The sequence below is a fragment of the Hirundo rustica genome, chromosome 2 (assembly GCF_015227805.2).
Source record: "Hirundo rustica isolate bHirRus1 chromosome 2, bHirRus1.pri.v3, whole genome shotgun sequence".
NCBI classification, from domain to species: Eukaryota; Metazoa; Chordata; class Aves; order Passeriformes; family Hirundinidae; genus Hirundo; species Hirundo rustica.
In genome coordinates this window covers 66,344,914-66,366,242 of record NC_053451.1, presented here as the reverse complement: position 1 = coordinate 66,366,242, position 21,329 = coordinate 66,344,914, and the positions used below count along the sequence as shown (strand labels likewise).

Below are 21,329 nucleotides of genomic sequence, written 5' to 3'. Positions count from 1 at the left end.
TTGTTCTTGGTAGGGAAAAAAAAAAAAGGGAATGGTTTTATCTAAAAGTTTTTCAGCCGGGAAAAGAAATGGCTCCAGGGAGACTTTGTTGTGGCCTTTCAATGGTTATACAGAGATTAAAAGAAAGACAGAGAGAAGCTTTTTACCAAGGCCTAAGACTTTTACCTACATGGCAGGAACAGTGATTTCAAAGAGGTTTAAACTGGCCTTAAGGAAGAAATTTCTTATTATGTGGGTGTTGAGACACTGGGACAGGTTGTCCAGAGAAGTTGTGGATGCCTTATTCCCAGAAGTATTCAAGACCAGGTTGGATGGGGCTTTGAGCAACGTGGTCTAGTGAAAGATGTTCCTGCCATTGGCCGGGGGCTGGAACTACGTGATCTTTAAGGATCCCTCACAACCCAAACCATTCCATGGTTATGTGAACTTCTGTTTAATCATTTAAAAGAGGAACATAAGTATCTGTCTGCTAGAGGGTGAGCAGGACTCCCAGAAATACTTATTCAGTGTCCAGGAAAGCTTCAATCCTGCCTAAAGTGTGGTGCTGCTGTTCACAACATGGGTGGAATAAAGATCCAAATCTTTTATGCCATTTTACGTATTTTCTCAATTTGCAGAATTTTCACTCAAGGCACATAATGTTAAGGACTGACAATCTAGCACCAGGTGGCAATTCCACTTCAGTGAACAACGACTGTGTTAAGTTCCATGTCAGTCTTGAGTCTAATGTCATTGCAAAATCTAAGTTCCCTCTGAGGAGTTACTTAAACTTATTTTTTTGTATCTAAATAAGTAATAAAAAGCTACAGAGAGATTCCAGAACGGAAGTCTGCCTTTTAGTGGGTCTTCAAACTCTCCACTTTAGACCTTTTTCTAAGAAAACTGCTGAATTAAAGGGAAAAAAAGTATCTTGTAATTGCTAAACTAGTTACCTGCACAAACCTAATTAAAAATCTTTAAGACATCTTAACTAGGACCTAAATTGCCCTTCACCAGTATTTAAATGGTGTATAGTGTTGTTTGAAGACCTCCACCTGAAAGTTATTATCATCATATGGAACAGATTGTTATCATGCTTGCAGCTTGATAGAACTCCTTGGAAACCTGAGGGGATCTGTTGTATATAACTAAGCTGACTTTTGCTAATTAAATTCCTAATCAATAATTCTTCATCTCTGAATCCTGAGTCTAAGGCAGTTTTCTTAAAGGTTCCTTCAATCAAATGTATGTAAAACAAGGCATATTTCTAATTAGATGCAGAATATGATTAAAACAGTATTTTGGACAAAAGAGAACGTAGGTTTTCCTTTGATGTTCATTTAAGGAGTAGTATCTCTTGATAACAGTATGACCACATTCAAGGAGTTTGATGCATGTATCTTTGGTTTTCTAGGAATTATGATGTCATTTAGGATCAAAGAAAAATAGAAATCTGATTCTTTTTTGAAGTTGCTATTGTGCAGTATAAATTCTGGATTCTAATGATATTCAAGTACATAGCAAGATCTACTACTCTAATAACCCACATATAATATCCTTCCTAAGAACTACGTGACAAAAGGCATTTGTAATTATATTTACTTCTGAAAGATTATGGTTTATAGTTAAACCAAGAGAGGCATCCTGTCATTTTCAGAACCCGTTAAATGTGACAGAATCTATTTTTCTGCCAACTTGTGAAGACCAGGCAGAGAGCAAATTTGCTGTGGTCAGCTAAGTGTAACCACTGAGCAGGAAAGTGAATTTAATAATGCATTATTGTTCTTCACTGAAGGTGAACTGTTACAGTGCCTTTGTTATAGCAGACTTTGCCTCTGCTTAGGTTTCCAGATGCTGTGCAGATTACCTGATTAAAATCTCTAATGCATGATAAAATGTTCCATGTATGCTTTTATATTAACATAAATGCATCAGTTTTTGAGGACTGTGACACTAAAGCTAATTGGAAATATTTACTACTCCATTATATGATGCATATTACAAATAAGGATTTATTATGCATAGAACAAATGATAAGCAACAGGAATTCACAAGGCTTACAACTGCACTATGGTTTTGGGGGGTTAAAATATTGAGAAAAAAATATCAAGAGGTTTACGGCAGTACCTCAGACTCCTGAGCTGATCTTGGATGTTGGTCTTGTGTTTCCATTTTTACTTCCCACAATAATTCAAGCAAAATTCCTCCTGGCCAAATGATGTTCTTGGCTGTATCCTGTCATCCTTTCAGCCCTTTCAGCTCTTACATGCTTTATAGTTTCATTCTGCTTTTCTTTAAATTTTGCCTTTTTTTGGTTATCCTATCAACTTCCAATTAAAATGTAATGCATGATAATTTATCACTAACAAGCTGAATTATTGTATTTTTATGTAAAAATCTGTGATTTTGTAACATTTCTATGTTAAAAAAATTTTTTTGAGGCAAGAAATACACATTATATGTACAGACCTGGGGTTCAGCTCTTCAATCTGTCACTGTCACCCCTCTGTCAGTATTTTTGTGACCTGTTCAAGTCACGTCTTCATCTGTCGCATCCAATTCTGTACTAGTGAGAAATTTACTTAATCATTTCCTTAAAATTTGTGAGCTTCACATGGAGGGCATTAAGAGTAAACCATAGTTTTATATGCATGCAAATGAACCGACAGCATTGCAGGACCGTGTTCAGCAGAGGCTGTGTTTTGGAATGCAGGTGTATGGGAGCTAGGCTTTGGCAGAATGATGCAAGAGACAATCCCAGAGCCCACACCTGTTGTACATTTAACTCAAATGAAGCTGAAATGATTCATACCAGCAAAAGAAACCTCTCCTATTTTTTTTTTTTTTTCCCTTAAGAACCATTGAACACATATATGTTTCTGCTCATTTTACTTTAAAGGACCTACATGTATATATTAATGTATCTATGTTCATAGCTATGTTTGTGTTCAGGAGAGTCAATGCTGAGGATTCCATACTTGACTCTGGGAATAAGATTGCTATTACTTTCTTTCAGAGGTGTATCTACATCTTGAAAAATTAAGTTGAGAATCAGAAGTGATAAGCAATGTCCCTCATGATGAGAAGTCTTGTCTTCCACAGAAGGAGAGAGAAAGCTGGATCAGAGATTTTGAATAACTGTTTAAACTATGGTTGTAAACAGCCAACTTTATTGGAAAGAAGGAGGGGGAGGGGTTTTTTTACCTTTCTCATATGTGTGAGTAAAACAATGGGCCAAACAGAGCAGAGGCTCAGTAGATTGAAGGGAGAGTAGGTTAATAAAAGGAGCAATTGGATTAGAATTGGACTTTGGCAGGGAATGGTGGATGAGAAGCTGATAGATTTTGACTTGTTATTAAATCAAAAGAGGGAAATAGATAATTTCATACTAGAATCAGCTTTTCTTTCTATATAGTCTTTTATCCATTTTTCTTTTTAGCAGAATATTTGTAAAATGGATTTTATTCCTCATAAAGGACTGGGCAACTTTAAAGGACTTAGAGGAGAAAAGAATTGTCTGATAATTGTTAAACTGGGAGGTCTAATTACCTCCACAGTTAATTAAAACTCTTTAACTGCCCTCTTGGTGTGACAATGATACTTTCTCCTTTCTAAATGAAAGTGTAAAGGTTAAATAAAGCGGCAATCTAGCAAACAGCCTACTAGAATTTGTAATCTGACCCTGAGATCTACTGTTTACTTTGCAGAAATTACAGTCCGGGAGTGTAAAACAGGTGCAGAACACTTGATACTATTGCCCACTGTTACACAAATGACTTGCTTTTTACTAGGCACCTAGAATTTCCTGCATTTCCTGAAAAACTCCAGACACCCTAGATTAACAAAGTGGAAAAACTCAGTCTGTTTCTTGACCGTGACCTTGGCAGTGAGACAAAAGGAGATTGGCAATGTAATGTATTTGTAGTACACAGAAAAAAAGGCTCACCACTGGAGCCCTGCAGATAGAGCTAAAATGCCTCAAATAATTGTTAAAGTTATCACTAGTAGTAGCAGCATTTCAGCTCCTCTTAACCTAGGAAAAGTAAATATTTATTTTGTCAAAACTACATTATATTTGAACTTGTTCGTTCTTTCTTTCTTTCTTTCTTTCTTTCTTTCTTTCTTTCTTTCTTTCTTTCTTTCTTTCTTTCTTTCTTTCTTTCTTTCTTTCTTTCTTTCTTTCTTTCTTTCTTTCTTTCTTTCTTTTCCCTTCCTTCCGTCCTTCCTTCCTTCCTTCCTTCCTTCCTTCCTTCCTTCCTTCCTTCCTTCCTTCCTTCCTTCCTTCCTTCCTTCCCAGAAAATGAGTGCTGTATTACATGTCATTTTGCAAATAAAACAGACTATCGTTTTCCCACATTTCTGTCAACTGAGCATATTTCTAACCCATTCAACAGTCAGAAAATTACTACTATATTAATGGGTATTGGACATCTCTGGACACAGAAAGTTCTGACTGCACTGCAGGAGCTCACAGTATATGCCTTGTGATAGAAAGGTGTATATATATATATATATATAGAAGGGTATATATATTCTTAATCATCTTAGCAGCAGATACTTATGGAAGTGAGCACGTATGAAATGAAATCACATTTTGGGTCAGGTTAAGGACCTGAAATATGAATATGAATATGAAATTAGAAATTCAGCTGGCCAATGTAGTTACTTTTTTTCTCAACAAGCAAGAGTCAAACTTCCTGCAACCAATTACTTATGTCAAGAGCAAAGATTTAGTACTGTTCAAATGGAGGAATTTTAAAAAAAAAACTTTTATAGCAAATACTTGTTTCAAGAGGTTATCCTAGACTTAGTTCTGGTTAAAGCCAGCCTCCCACATACCCCTTCTATGCTAAGAATTTTTTAGGAAAATATTTAGTTCTGCGCTGTAAGTTTAGCCCTATCTGAATACTGTACTTAGATTTATGCAGTGTTTTTCTCCCTTGTGTCTAGAGTGTCTGCATTCTAGTTTTTCTGACATGAGGATCTGCATCTGGCACCTTTTTATCTGTGATTAATAAAAAAAGGGGATTAAAATCTTTGTTCAACAAAGATGCACTGAAATGCAGACTTTTTCTGAGTGAAAACTAACATTTTCACCTGCGTGCAATTTTTGCAGTTTCAACAAAATAGCTACATATGTTCAGTTTGCAGCAGTCTGATTTGTGGGAGTGAAAGCTTGTCCATTTTCCATTGTATGAACTCATAAAAATACAACTTCAATGACTTTTTTAGCAGCATTTTCAAGGCACGTTTCTCCTTTGTTACACAGCAAAGCCTCAATGTAACAGGCCATAAATTCTGCTAAATAAAAGAGATGTAGGGAGTGAGCTTAAGCATTGAATCCTTGATTGTCCAGACTGCTTAATTGTTAGCTTTTAGCCTGGCTGTGTTTTGACTGCTACAATTAGCTCCCTCCACAACACATCTGCTCTAGAAAGTACTAGCACTAAATAATGTGGGCACAAGAAAATCTTCACAGCATGGTCAGAGATCGAATTGCAGCCCTTTTGTTTAGCATGACGACATCCAAACACAAGGGAATAATATTTGTTTCAGGAAAGGATATGGAGCCTTGACTTTATTAACAGGGCATTTTATTTACAGCAAAATAGCATCTATGATCCTGTCACTTTTACCTTGCAATCCTGACTTGGCTTGCTTTCATTTAATACCAAAAATATTTAAGACCTATATTGCAAATTTGCAGACTCCTTTTCTTTATACATCTTTGGATTTCAAATAATTTGATTTCTTTCAAATTGAAGTTTTCTAACCATGTTCTGTTGCACATTTTCCAGACTTTCAGTGGATTTATTACAAAACGTTTGGCTGGGGCTTGTTCATTCATTTCACCTTAAGAGTCCTACCTCATTATACTTGCACATTAGCACTGCAGATATTCTCTTCTACTCAATTATTACCCATTAGCAAACAGTTGCTGAAGCCAGTCAATAGCTTTGCCACCCAAACTTACACTAGAAATAGAAGCATAGAATTACAGAATGGCTTAGGTTATAAAGGACCTTAAAGATACCTCATTCCAGCTCCACTGCCATGGGCTGGGATAGCTTTCACAGACCGCATTGCTCAGTGCCCTTCCCAGCTGGGTCTTGAAGCTGGGAAGTGGAATTTGTGTTTTTGTACTTTATCTTTGGCGAGTCCTTAGCCTGTTTTTATCCCCAGGCTGCACTTGATGCATTTGTGCAAATTGTCAGTTGGATTTTCAGTTTCAGCTATTGGCTGGGAGGGGATGTATGAAAAATAAAGGAACATTGGCAGAGAAACTCAATAATTGAGTTCCTTGGTTACCTGTTTTTAAACAGAAATCAGTTCTGAACTTATTTTCTGATTTTTTCATTCGAAATATGGCGCAGAATCCTTTCCTGTTGTTCTCTTAGACAGTGTTTTACTTTAACTATTGTAACTTTTGAGGTGAAAGACTCAAGGTAACATATTAATAACCTACTCTAAAAAACCAATGAATAGAGATAATTCTTGTGCTTGAAGTCAATATTCGTTTTAAACAATAATTGGGTTAGAACTTATTTGTAAAGATCAATAAATTACATTCTACTTTATCTAATGGACATAAAAATAAGAAATATTATCTAACTGGCATATAAAATCTGTACATCTCAAAATTATTGGAAAGCTATAATCTACAGTGTCATAGTTCTGTAACTGAGACTGCCTCATTGTTTTCATTCCATTTTCACTACTCCATTTTTCTCTTTCCCACAGAATTATGGTACAAGTCTACGTTAGACTGTCATCCCAATAGTTTGTATGATAGACTCTAGTAACACTGTCCTTGCTTCTAGTAGCTGAATTATGTGTCAGTGCTTCTGAGCACTGATTAAAATGATGTAACATTGTAAATAAGTAGATACAACTTGATCCTATATATTTAGTGAGTATAAATAGGTGTGACTAAGAATGAAATTCATAGCTGAAACACAAAATTATGATGAGCAGTATTTAATTGCAGATACCTAATGAAATAAAGGCACTTTTTGGGTTTGTCTTATGCATTTCCAGAGTAATTGTCACAGAATTCTGACAGAACTTTTGGGGGGTTGGGGGTTTTTTGTTCCTCTTTTCTCTTTTGGATTACTTAGCATTAAGTTTTTACAATTAAAATCTTTACAAATGAAGATGAAGGTGCGTTCATGTATATCCAGTTTTATTAAATTTACTTGATTCAATTTAAAAGATAAAGCTGGGTGGCTAATAAAATTTTCAGTTTAATTTGTGCACTAAGTAGTAACAGGTAGGGAACAATTACGTAAAATTTTAATTGAAATTTACAGAGGGAATGAAGACTTAGTCAAATTAACATTGGGTTAACCTAAAATGATTTTGATTATTTTTAAATATTAAAAGCATTCATTTTTAAAGCACTGCTTTAAAAATTATATCTAAATTAATTTTAATGAAAATTTGATTGTAAAGAAACCACCAAACCATTCAAGAGCTGTCTTCAAAACAGCAAAACAAAATCAAATCACTGTTTATGCTTTTGTTTCTTCCAATTTGTTTAGTCAACTGAACACATTATCTGAATTAACAAACAATTTTGCCTGTTTCTTTCCTTATCCTTCAGTGCAGAAACAAAAAAAAATTAAGAGTTCACAGTCATGCACTTTTTCAGTCTCAGGGGTTTTTTATATTCATTGATATTTCAGCATGGTCATCTTTCCTAAGTTGCACACTTTTTTCCCCCACAGCTACAATCCCAGGTTAGTATGTAAGATCAAATGTTAACTCTGCAGGAGCGTTAAGTGTTAGTATGAGTTCCTTCAGTGTGCTTCGGGTTAGAATTAGAATTTAATTCTTGAGTGGGAGGAGAATAGTGGAAGAGGAATTGGAATATTTACCATGTTGGAATCAGAAAGCTATGGTGATTTTGTGATTTTTTTTTTTCTATTTTACCCAATGTGCTGAGTTCCTGTTACATTTACTGAATACTGAAATGAAGAGAAAAATGAGCAAAAGCTTTTAAAGCAGATGATGCCAATCATGTTTTACTTTTGATTTGGCTTGCATTTTATATGGTTTGTTCTTTCAGTTATTGTATGTTTAGCCAACCATCAGCCCCATCCTGAAAGTCAACAATAATAAAAATGTAAATCATCATCAAAAGCATGCCTTGCAGTGAGAGAACATTTCTAAGATTGTTTATCAGTTGTTCATTTTCTCCTGTCAGATGTTGAAATCTTTTACTTCCCATCATATTGCACAGAAATGCAGTTTTACTGATAGTGTCTACTTGTAGCTAAGCTGTGAAAAAGTCAAAATTTCATTTTGTAAGAGCAGTTATCACACAGACTACTGCAGACCTAGGTTATTGGTCCTTATTTAGCAAGCTCACAGATAAGATGTCTAATTTCCTGGCCAACCTTTTTGTATGTGTGAGTGTGTATGTATGTGTAAGAGTGTGTATAGATGTGTGTGGGCCCATTGAAATATATAAGATCAATAAAAAATACCCAATACAGCCTTTTCACTTGCAATATACAAGTAGAGAAATAACGTAAACACTGGCCATGAAGTCACTTCAAAAAATAATATTTTAATTATTAAATTAACTGTTAATATTATATTACAATATTCTTAACTGTTGCATGAAAATTTAATTAGAAATATGAGATGTAAGGACTACCTGACTTAACACTGGGCACAATTCAATATATCCTCAATCAAGTTCTTCAGCTGTTGATTTAAGTTTGAAAAATTTCCATATCTAAATTAGAGCTGTCTGGAAAAATGGAGGGAAAAAGATATGTTAACCATTTAAATACAGAATTTTGTAGTAGAAAATGTTCAGTAGAATAGAGGTTTGTCTACTGTCTTTCCATAGATGGCTTCTCTGATATATTAAAATAATACTTCTATTTTCAGCTAAAAGAAACCTGTACCATTTTTTTTCTTAATCTTAAAATACTAAAATGTCAGAAGTAGTGAATAATACAAAATAATGTATTTTGTACTAAGCTTGGTCAAGCATAGTGAAGGAATGGTTAAAAGACCTGTTTAATCTATCTGAGATAATTATTTTAAGAATTCTTTCTGTAAATGTTTTTTACATAACACATGAATAGCTTCTTAGTTGCCTTTATGCGGGGTATGTTTTTTTTTTCTTTTCCACTGAGTTTATAGCTCATACTTGTGAAAGAGATGCAGTCACTCTAATGAAGTTGTTAGAAATGCAGGAGAATGACTTATTAGCAGAACTGTAGAACAGGGAGTGCTAGGTTTGCTTACAGCTTTTTTTTTTTTTTTTTTTTTTTTTTCCCCTGAAAGCAGAATTATGAAAACAGAATTTCAAAGAAAAATTGCAGGTCTATTTAATAATATCTACTTCCATCATGTAGTTTTCTGTTCACTATAGTGTACATAGAAGAGAAAGTGTATTCTATCATGTACCTCAGATATATACTATAATTTCAGCTGCAGTTGAAGCTAACACAAGTGGAAATACAATTTTGTGAATGTTTTTTTCTGCACTTCCTAAAATTTTCTTTAAATTTGTACTCCCTTCTTAGCACAGCAAAATGAAACCTTGATGGCTGTTAATACTAAACTAATTTAATAATACAAATAAGGATCAATAAATATAAAAATGACTACAGACATTAAATGTCAGTTAAAAATATAGGTAGCTACTATATTGCCAGGAGAGATAAAAACAGACATATTCATATTTCCAAGGCCTTTTTCCCCAAACCTACATTCCAGCATTTTCTTTTTATGCTTGAATGAGTTGCTCTGCATAATTAAGCAACTATCTGTAGAGCAGTTCTTTATGTGTTTATTAAAGATTGTCTAACTCATTTCCTGTTGACACAAAATTGTTTGAGTGGCAAAGGAACTTTTATAAATAACTGACATCCAAGAACATGAAGAGGACTATTTAAGTGGGTCATTTGCTTGTGTACTTCCATGAGGAATTTTTAAACTGTAATCTTTACTTGATTTGAAATATAATTGTGCAGTTCTTTAATGCCTTGAAGAATAACATTAATTTTAGTGCATTTTAAAAGTCTGAACTCTGTAAGCATTATCTGTACCCATGAACATCTGTCTAAAATTCCAATGATACTGCAAAAGTTTATGTTCAGTTGGTGATTTTGTCTATTGTTTAGCTAGTATCAATTTTTTAAGGTCTGAACATCTATTGCTATCATTCAGTTTCTCTCTCTTCTCATTTTCTTTTTGGGAAGGAGAATTAAAAAAACCCCAACAAACTCACAATTCAACAATATTGTTTAATTCCCTGAAAAAAATGCTCAAAGCCCTCTACACTACACTAAGTATAAAATAAGAACTAGAAATCATATGAATTTCATATATAGTCTTTCAAACTTGAACATCTTAGTTATTAACTAATCCCAATTTTAGATTTGGTGAGCTCATTTTAAAAGAAGTAGCCTTTATCTCACAATGTAAATTCAATAGCTGTTGTCAGGTCTATTAAATGGAGTATTATTTTATTTTCCCCACATCTGATAACAGTCACACAATTCACTCCAGACTGGTCCTCCTGTAAGTTATAGCTATGATGTCTCCAAAGGGATAAAAGAAGTCATATCCTCTACTTCTCAACTTATTTTCATCATTACATATATTCTTATGCTATAATAAATCACATGAAATACTTCTTGTAGCTACAGGGCTCAAGGAGTATCTTCCATGCTTGATATTTATTTCAGCTCCAGAAATATGTCTGAATCTCGCTGAATGAAGATCTGTGTTGTACACTAATATAATAGTGGTTAGACACATTTAGAGTTTAAGAAATGTAGTTAAATAACCTAAATCTAATCATACTGCATGTATTGTCTCAAACATGCATAGGTTTTGTATGAAATGCAGCATCCAGAATATTGTTGCTCAGTAAGCTGTGAAAGGAAAGTGTACATCCTGAAAGCCTGACCTCACTGTATAACATGGGAGAGGAAAAATATTCATCTTCTTAAGCAATTAGAGAGCCCTTTACAGCACAATTCCTGACTACTTTGCAGCACAGCTACTACTACAGCCAGTTTGTAGCCCATACTTAACCAAATTTTGGGCTGTCCTGCTTGAGAAATATTCTCTAGTGAATAGTGGGACTGAATCTGTTCTCATTGATTACACATTTCCTCAACCCAGAACTGAGTAGCCATGGTTTTCCTTTAATTTCTATCCATTATTATTATTATTGGGAAAAAGAGATTGAAAGGAAGGAGTTCTGAAGTAAATAGTTGTTGAAAACTAGGATTAAATTTACAAGAAGATGCTCAGCACCCACACAACAGCTCTGTCTCACCAAAGACTTGTGATAACAGGTTTGGAGATCTTGGAAAAGCACATCTTGGAAAACAGCCATCTTTTGGCTAAATATTTATTGATTTTCAGATTGGCTGTGCTTCCATTGTTGTCTTCCTTACCTCGATGTAAGGATGTGATGGGATATGGTGCTCCTGCAGACTCTCCACCTTTCAAACGAGTGTTGAAGCAGCATCTGTATCAGTTTAGTTCAGTCCAAATGTGCAGGGTTACATAGAAAGTAGGTAGAGCACAAAACAGACTTCCACAAGCTGGTGTATGCCTTCCAAAGTGATCTCTTAAGGCATTGTCCCACTTGGTTTTCCCCATGAAATTAGCTTGTAGGTTTTGAAAAATGTTTTATGACTTGTGACCGCAAAAATAGACCTCTGCAATACAGGGTAACCTTGTGTGATGTGAGGGGGCTTTGCAGACCTGTTCTGTTTCTTCAGTGCAGGATGACATGGTTTGTTGTCAAATGGATTAGACCATAGACAGAGAATAATGTAATGGGTCGGGAAAAAGAATAGTGAAAAGACAGGAGGACATGGACAGGAACTGAAATACAGGAAATTATGTTAGAACATATGAGAAGACTTTTTAACAGTGAGGGTGTTGAGGAGAGGCAGTGGAGACTCTCTAAGGAACTACTTAAAAGCCAGCTGGACAGTCAAGAGTTGGGCTGGGCTAGGTGGTCTTCAGAGGTTCCTTCCAGCCTCAACTGTCCCATGATCCTGTAAAATTGTAAGGAAATATTATCAGTAATTTATGCTAATTAGTTGCTTATATAGCTATCCCAGCAACCTTTCATACCTAGTTAGCAGTAAATGTCTTCTTTTTAGAAGCCTTTGTCTTTTAAGTCTGGTTAATAGAATATCTATTTTTTTACACAGAACTGATTTTACTAGAGCTGCAGGGAGTTTAAAAAGTTTGCAAATCTCAGAAAGCTCTCAAATGGAGGGGTTGTCTTTAGTAGTGTTTCATAAACTTAAAGGCTTTTGAGTGTAAGTCAATATTTTTTCAGCATAACATGGGTCTTAAACATTCAAGTCTATTAAAACTTTATCAATAAAACTAATTGGAGGCTAAAAATTATAATTACCATTAATTTAAATAAGTACGTTCAGTTTAGCTGTTCACATATAAGAAATCACTGCATTGCAATCAACTGCATTGCAATCAGTGTATGTATCAAAATCAGTGTACATATCAAAATCTCTTGCAATATTTATCTTGTTATAAATCGGCAAACAGCTTTCAGAGTTTGTAATGAAATGGCTTTTGACAGGATTTCTGACAGAGTTGTATAATTTTAGACTAGTAAGCATAAATGTAGGGAACTGTTTGGGGTTTTTCTCTGACAAGTCAGGCCTTGGGTGGCTCTCATGAGTCATCTTTCAGATGATGACTTATTTACCAGCTGAACAGGAGTTATGTGTCATGTAAATAATACAGAAATAACAAGTCTGGAAGATCTAAACTCCCATTTTACCTGTATTAAAACCAATATTTTTTCTGTTTGCTTGTAATTTTTTGGATCATGATACTTTCAGATCTGAGGTGTTTTTCCAGCCTTCTGCATCTGAACAGACCGTATCAGAAGTGATCTTTGAGAAGCGCAACAGCACATTTCTTTACTCCAGTACTTAATCCACTTGTGGCCTTTAATTGAAAAAGGTTGGATTATTGTTTTTCATTTAAAGCTTTCATCAGCTTTTAAAATTGATAGTGCCTATATTCACAAGGGATTAAGGAAGAAAATAAGTATACATTTTCACAGCCTTTAAATCACGTAATTTGCCACTGAAATTAATGTGTATCATCTTGAATTATTATTTGATCTTATACATAAGTGCTCTGCTATTTAAAAGGAGTCTTAATAACAAATTTACCAAAGGCAGTTCAAAGCCCTTTTATCTTTTTTTTTTTTTCATTATATCTCCCATTTTCATTTCATTGCTTTTGTTCCTTACCACCTTCTTCATCCAGAAAAATAAGTAACAGCCAGTGTTGCTTTTGAAATGGAAAAATGGTTTCAAATCACTGGCAAAGCTTAATGACTTCTGACTGCTGAGATATGTTAATTTAAGCCGGACCAAATGTTCCTCAGCTGCAAATATTTGGTGTTGTTCACTGGGAACTGGCAAGATTTATGAGGGCCCAGTGGCAAAGGCTCTCTGCTCACATGCCTCACATTACAATTGATTCACATGTTAGATGATAAAAGGCTGTTTGGGGGGGGGAAAAAAAAAAAAAAAAGAGAAGGAAAAGAATCAACTTTTCACAGAAAATGTGTGTAGACCCAAAGAGGATGAGGGCTTAGAAAGACAGCCTTGCTTTTTTCTGTCAGTGAATCTTCTCAAAGAGCCATTTAACTGCTGAATTAATGTGGTATTCTCATGCCAATCTGCATTCTTTTCACCCTCTCAAAACATAAAAATCCATGTGACTGGATGGTTCAAAGCACTGGTAATGGAGCATGGAGGACTTGTTTTTGGAGTTGTTTTTTTTTTTTTTTTCACTTCTAGGTGGCCAGTCCAAACCTACTGCAAACTGATAGTGGCCAAAAGTCATTAACCTTTGACTCTTTTGGTTGTTTTTGGGAATTAAGTTAGTGAGTTCAGTTTGATAATAGGTGTATACATCAGAAACACCCCAGTGAGTTATTCTGATAGACACTCTAGATGGGGGAATCTTACGTGGACAGGACCAACACCAAAGTATCCTTTGGAAAAAGCCAGCTGCACAACTAGCACATTAGTAGGGAAAATCTGTGGAAACATTACCTGCTATTGTGTATATTAGTTTGCAAGACTAAATTGGGAAGCATTCGGTCTGTAGTAGTTCTACAATAACAGCAAAAAAAACCCCCAAAAAACTGCAGGGGGAATGGGGCATTATAAAATTATGTTTATAGATTTAATTTTTTAATATATGCTTAAAGAGAAACTTTTATTTGTTTCATTAAATGAAAGAAAAATGAATCTCTGTCTTACATTTGCTCTTTAATTTGCAAGTGACTGTGAAGTTTGGGGGTTTGACAGTATTCCTAATTGCACCAATAGGATTAGATTTTAAAATTTCTTTTCACTTCTGAAAGCAGAAGCCAAAAAATAGTAGTAGCAAATCCCGGTGTGTAACGAGAAGAATGAATGCTTTCTCTGCTGAACTGGATTAGACAATGTGTCACCTAAAGCCCTTCTATTACCCACATTTAGAATCTTTGGGGCAAATACAGTTTTGTTTTCTGCCTGAGGTTGTTACTGTAGAAAGCCTAATTGCTGCTTTCATGCAGGCAGGTAACCTCGGTGTTAGAGCTACTGTGCTGCTGCTGCTAACACTTTAATGCTTTACCACTGCTTTTTGTACTCCGTTCCTTCTGACAGATGATAAAACAAGGTAAGTTCTTCCCAAAATCAAATGAAGGAAGGGGACAGCAGCTTTACTTATGCTGGATCAAGTCACCCCTAAAAGCAAACAAACCTTCCACAGCATATTTCTGTGGCAGTCTTGATGGCATCCTGGGCTGAGTGAGCATCGGTGTGAATTTATTCAAACTTTACGGTATGGATGTTTGCAATCAGAATAGATTAACCCTGATTATACAAATCAGCTACAGTGAAGGTCTACTAAGCACAGAAATGACTGCTCTAATGATTATAGGGTGATAACTCCTGAGCAGTACTGAGGGTTTCCACTGAAGGGAGTGGGAGCCATGAGTGCTAAGTGCATTCCTAGGCTTTCAAGCAGGAAAGAGAAATGCCTCTGCAGGGGTCAAAATGCCCCCTTGAGTCTTAAGAAAGGATAATGGTTCTCACAGATAAGAGAAACTTCTTGAAATAAATAAATTGAATGTTGGAGGTTTGTTTTTTAAAAGCTTTTATAAACTAAATTAAAAAATATTATGTCCATTTTTGCATTTAAGCTGAAACTATTTTTCTTTGGGGGCAAAAAATGCACCATGTATTTTTGTTAAATACTCTAGTTATGCTCTTCACTGGGATAAAAGGGAAAAAAAAAAAAAAAAAACAACCCTGACATCCAGCAAAAGAAACAAAAATCTAAATTCTTTTCTTGCATTAAATATGACACAGATTGTAAAAAGCAATATTTTTACCCTTGAAATGTTTGAAGTATTGACATTCTGTCCACTCAATTGTCAGCTTGTCTTTAGAGATGGAGCTTCGAGGTTCTTAGCATTTAGTAAACTGACACTGATCTCTATTCTTCTTTAAACTTGTATGCAATTCTTGGCTTAAAAAAAACCCTCCATGATACCATGAAAGGTTATTCTTGCTGTAGATGCTTCAAAAATTCTATGCTATCCTTATGGCTGTTTACCTGATCTTCCAAATTTGTATTAATAAATAAACCTTGTTAGCTTTAATTTAAGTTTCAACAAAACTTGAAAGGGGATTTAGGAACATCATAGGCTGCTGTTCTTGGGGGTTCATGTAGAAGTTGTAGCTTATGCTATTGGAAATAAGGTCCCCAGTGCCTCAGAGCCGTTGAGGAAGGGGAGGTGGCAGGACCCACACGGAGGTAGAGCAAAGAGCTGATGGAGTGAGAGTGAGACCTGAGAGGCAAGAGCTGTCTTCACAACTCCTTTGGTTAATTCAGTGGGAGTTTGTGCATGTTATTTAGGCGCCACAAAATCAGCTTCATGAATCTAATTGTCCAGCTTTGTGTACTTAAAACCAGAGTCAGAGCCTACCTTCCTTACTTGAACAGAACTCTTGTCAAATTTAAATAAATGGTAGACACGAAAGCCTGAAAAAAAGGCTTTTCTCCTTTTGTACCAGATAGGTCTATAAACAAAATCAGCTGCATGTTAATAAAGGTTAAAGCAAGAAATAGTATAACACCACAGAATCAATTGCCAAACCTTCCCAGCAGAAGCAATGACATTGCTTGATTTCTCTGCTCTTATTCATATTGCTGTGTTTACTTCAGAGTGCTGGAGAAGTCCCTTATGATTTAAATAAAGTTTGTCATGTTTTACTTCTATTGGCATGTGAATTCTTCAAGGATAAAATATCAGCTAAATTTCTCTGTTTTCTTTCACTCCTGCTTATATGGTGAAGCACGATTTGTGGTATTTAATGCAATCAGAGTATCATTAATTTCCTGCTAAAATGTTTCTGCATATGGCCATGCAAAATAAGTATCTACCATACCATCAGTTGCTTAAAGAATCAAAATGAGGATGACAGTGTTTTGCTAAAGAAGATTTCTCTGAATCTTTCCACCCACAGGCTCTGTTGAAGGCAGTAAATAGTCCATTTTTGTTAATGAAGCTTCACTCATACAGCTGGGATTGTTTAATATTTTACGAGTGTTACTTTGTTTTGCTCTCAACGATCTCAGGCAGTTAAGGATTTATGAATCGTGTTTTTCTCAGCCCATCTGCGGTTTCCTATCTTCCCTGGCCTTGAGAATATGTTTAAATTTATTAAAGCGAAGCAAAGGCTCATTATTTCAAAGGAGAGCCAAAGTGACACAGTGAATTGGTTATTAATGGAAAGGCACTGCCATAGGGCGATTGAAATTTAATGATATCCTACAAGAAAAAAATGAGGGTGTCACTTTCCAAAAAGTCATGCTAAATGCCAGCCTTTTTAAGGTCCTGCCGCTAATTTTATGCCTGCACACAGTAATGTTTTCAAAAGCGTTTAGGAAACACGGACCAGTGACTGTACTGATTATCCTTTTCACCTTCTCGCCTGTTCCAAATGGGTTTGTGCAGTGAGCGATTTAATCTCTAAATATAGGGAACGTTAAAAAAAATAACATTGCTGTTTTTCACAAGCTAAGGGCCTTTTGCAATCCTCCAGAGATGGACTTGCAAATATGCTATCTCCATATGCTCACAGTAAGCTCTCAAACTGGCTCATCACCAAAAAAAAAAAGGAAAACAAAAAACTTCAATCACTTTATTTCTTCTGCTTTTCTGTCATTCAAGAGATGTTTTATATACACAGAGTACATTTATCAAAATTTAAGTCACACATGATTAGAGCATACCAAGGAATTTCTGAAATTTCTCAGTTTTCTCCTGATTAGTCTACATTTTCTTTCAGAAGACAGTCCTTGTTTTCTAAAATGCCTTCCACCTGGTTTTGTATTATTCTTAGTTTTTAATATAATGTTCATATAGTCTTTGTTACTATGTTTTTTCAATTTGAAAGACAAGCTGTATAATTTGCTGGCAAAATTCAGAGCATTCTTCCAAAGTGTATGTTGAGACTTGGGCTTTTTTTGGTTGGTTGGTTTGGTTTGTTTTTTTAAAATTTGAGCTGGTTATAATTCTCAGACTATAGAGACCCTATAATGTGGTCCCTAAGTGATTGTTGAAAGAGTTTGAAATGGAAGACAGAGGTGAGGGGGAAGGGGAAATACCTATGTTAGGATTGCAGGACCAGGCTGATAGAAACTTGTTGATAGTGCTGGTGCTCAGTGGAGTATTATTGTTTAATGTTCCTGTGCTAGTGAGAACTGTATGGTTCCTTCCTTCTAGTTGTGCATTTCAACACATGATTTACTACAACTATAACCACGTTTAAGCACAATTGAGGAACACGGGTTGGGGATAAATCACGGATAACACAAGGTCTGTGTAAATGTCTGGACAGAAAATAGCTTGTGATAACCATGTCAAAAAAGCAGGCTTTACATTAAACACCTCACAATGTTAGATGACTGCTCCTTTTGTAAAAGTAGAACTGGCGAAGGATTCTCATGCCATGACAACAAAGCTGCTATGGCTACACGAGCTATTGTGTGACCTTCCACAGTTCTCAGCCATTGGGATGAAGAATCCGCTTCAGTACTTCCCCATAGCTGTTCTCCTAAAATATCAACTCCCCCAGAATGCATACAAATATGCAGCAAAATGAAAAGGGGTAGTAGCATAAAGGGATATTTGGTATCAATCATCCTCGGTTAATACAGAAATGGTAGGAGTCTGTGGTGGAAAAGACATGCTAGGTCACCTAGTTCATCTTCCTGCTGGTGCGAGAAATGTTCCTGACATATATTTTCTAGTGCCCTGTCCAGTCTAGTTTAAATACCTGATGCAACTCATTTATATTTATATTGTAATTTTCTTACAAACATAAATATAAAACCAAACTCCAGACGTTGCCCTTGACAGGCATATTAGTAACAAATCATTTTCTAACCTTGCTTATGGTAAATTTCCAACCATCTGCTGACAGGTAAACAGAAATTCCTTCTTCCTTTGTTTTGTTTTGGTGGTGTTGTTGTTGTTTTGTTTTGGTTGGTTTTGTTTTTGTCTTGTTTTTGTTTGGTTGGTTTTTTTGTTTTGTTTTGTTTTTTGTTTTTGTTTTTTTAGTTCTCAGAATACTTTCTCTTCCCAGTCTCATCAAATGAAATAATGAAAAAAAAAACAACAGCCTTAATTATAAAGTGACAGCACCATGTTTTTTCTAAAAGGAGAAATGTTGCCCTTTCTGGAGTTGTGGATCTGACAAGCATCCCCTACCCCTCCTACATGAAGGGATAACCTGTGGTCTTTAAACATACCATCTGCTGTTTGGATGCCCTAGAGGTGGAGGCAGTCTGAGGGCAGGAAAGACTGGTAGCCATCTCCCTACATTTTACATATTAGCGGCCCTAAAAAAAAACCCAAGTTAAATTATTGCCAAATTTTGAAGGCTTTCTCCTACAGTGCAGAATCTTGAGGCAATAGCTCCTGGTTAGTTCTGTCTGTAGAAGAGTTGCAGTGGGGAAGAGTTATTTGCAGATGGGAACCAGGCTAGGTGCCGTGAGTCGTGGGGAGTGTCATGTCTGAGGAGAAGGTAGCAGACGTCGTTTCACACGCCCCGGTCGTGGGTCCGTGCGTGGGTGCTGGCAGTGTCGCCTGTTCTGCAGGAAGCAGGAGCTGCTTCTCCGTGCATGGAAACCACTCAGTGAGAGGGGGGTCTTGATCAGATTAACACACCAGGAGCTGGAGGGGTTACAAGGAAAGGTCAGCATCTGTGCAGTGCCAAGTGTCTTTTTCTCAGCCTTAAATCATCGAAAGGGAAGATCTTCACACTGGGGGCAAGAATTACTATAGCCAGTGCCACGCCTTCACAGGGACTTTCTGTTGTCTGGGGTGAGGGGGTAGAAAAGTCAGAAAATAGGGTCGTTAAGACTATCAAACACTGTGTAAACTGAAGCCCTAATAGGATTTGCATACCATTTTAAAGAACACGTGGAGAAATGGTGACTCAAGGGCCTGCAAGTTTGGTCCCTCTAAGCTTCCTGTTTTAACTATAAACTTGTCATCCTATAACCTTTCTAACAAAGACATAAACACTTCAGCTACATATATTTTGATTGTTTCATGACAGTTTACTGGAGGCTTAGCAATGACAGATTTCTTCATTGTCTTTTTGCCAAAATTTGTCCTTTAAGTCATTTTTGTTGACTGCCCCTTTTAGCAGCTCACCTCACAATGAGAGAGGAGACAATTAATGGGAGGGTGATTTATCACTGCCAAAAACTGTCAAGGACTTCTGTTGTAGCTGGAGAAAAAGCAATTTCACATTATGGCATTTCATTCCGAATACATTGTATTTACAGCTCACAGTTTTATTTTCAGAGCCTATTATCAGGTGAAACAGTTGCATCTGAAATGTTGTTTGTGACATAGGTGACCTGTTAGGATTTGATAAGTATTTACGCCAGAGCACAAGGGGCTCACACATCTGCTGTTGGCAGAAGCAATGGAAAAAAATAACCTGGAAATGAGGCGTTTGATTTTTCTGGTTCCTACACTCGAGCATCTGTTGCTATAATTAAGTGGCATTCAGTAATTGCAGAGCAATGGTGAAATAAACATATGCATTCTTGCCAGTTTTTAGGATTTGGTGTCCTTACAGTCGGAGAGACAAGCAAAGTGACTTCAGCAAGAACAAAGGGTTCTGTAACAAAGTTTAGCAATTAACTTTGCTATTGCATAAAGAAGAATTTTACAATGAAAAATAAATAGAGGAAGGGGAAAAAAAATCTAAATTGGCCAGTAGCTTTTATACATTTAAACTGATTTCTGCAAGAAGTAAAGTAGATTATTGAACTGGGAGCACGTTAACATTTTTCTGTTGAATGGAGTTGTATTGGAGCTGTATTTAGAAAATAAGACTTGAGCATTCCATATTAATTAAAAAAATGAGAATGCAAGAAATGCACAGAGAGTTTGTAATGAAATGTACTCCCTCAACTTGAAAGGGGAGTTGAGGTCTCTCTGAGGGCCTCTGATGCCTCGGTTTACACCTCAATTGTGGTGTAAATGAAAATAGAGCTTGGTGGTCAGCATAAGTTAAGAGCCCCAGTTAAAACAAGCTTTTAAAATGAATAATTTGTAGGGCATTTGTTAAACAATCAGGTCTCCTCAGCCTGTGGTGAAATTCAGTATACCTTTTTAGGTTATTTTTTGGAAGTGGTAAGAACTGGGGGAATATAATTTTTCTTCTAAGAGAGGATTTAAGTCAGAACACTGCCTCATCTGATCAGATGTTTTGTGCTTGTTGTGAGTTTTGCCTTTTAAGAACAGGCTGTCCAATAAGTTATTTCAACAATAGTCCTTGTACTAAAAATAAAAATAAAAATGGATAATTGAATAGCAAGAACCCATGTAACCCAACAGATACATGGCAGATGTAGCATGTTATAAATTCTGAGAACCTAAGAATAGAAAAGAGTGTCTGTCTGTTTCTTGCTGTCTGTTGAAGCCAATAAAGAATGAGCATGAAGAAGAGCTATTAGTATTGTTTGAGGAGGCCATTCTCATCATATATGCTTTGGCACTGTCACTTGCATGCTCTGGAGCAAGTTTGGCATTAACTATGCCCCTGCCTTCTTGGCTGGGGGAGTGACTAAGAGGAGCCACTGTGCATTGAGTGGTAAAAATCACAGCAAGCATCTTGAATATATGCACAGGTACATGCACTTGTATATACATATACACGTACAGGTACACGTACATACACATATACATATGCATATACTCACATACACACATGCAGAGAGAGAAA

General features: G+C 35.9%; 1 protein-coding gene and 1 long non-coding RNA gene across 6 annotated transcripts in view; one reads left to right on the top strand and one right to left on the bottom strand.

Moving 5' to 3' along the window:
• Positions 1-21,329, top strand: part of DACH1 (dachshund family transcription factor 1) — a 352,968-nt gene that overhangs the window by 265,713 nt on the left and 65,926 nt on the right. The gene's annotated exons all lie outside the window — the stretch shown is intronic.
• LOC120748685 (uncharacterized) lies at positions 11,364-13,376 on the bottom strand. Its single transcript, XR_005699406.2, has 3 exons — positions 13,263-13,376; positions 12,782-12,951; positions 11,364-12,023 (listed from the first exon to the last, which is right to left on the bottom strand). It is a non-coding gene; the product is annotated as an uncharacterized LOC120748685 (long non-coding RNA).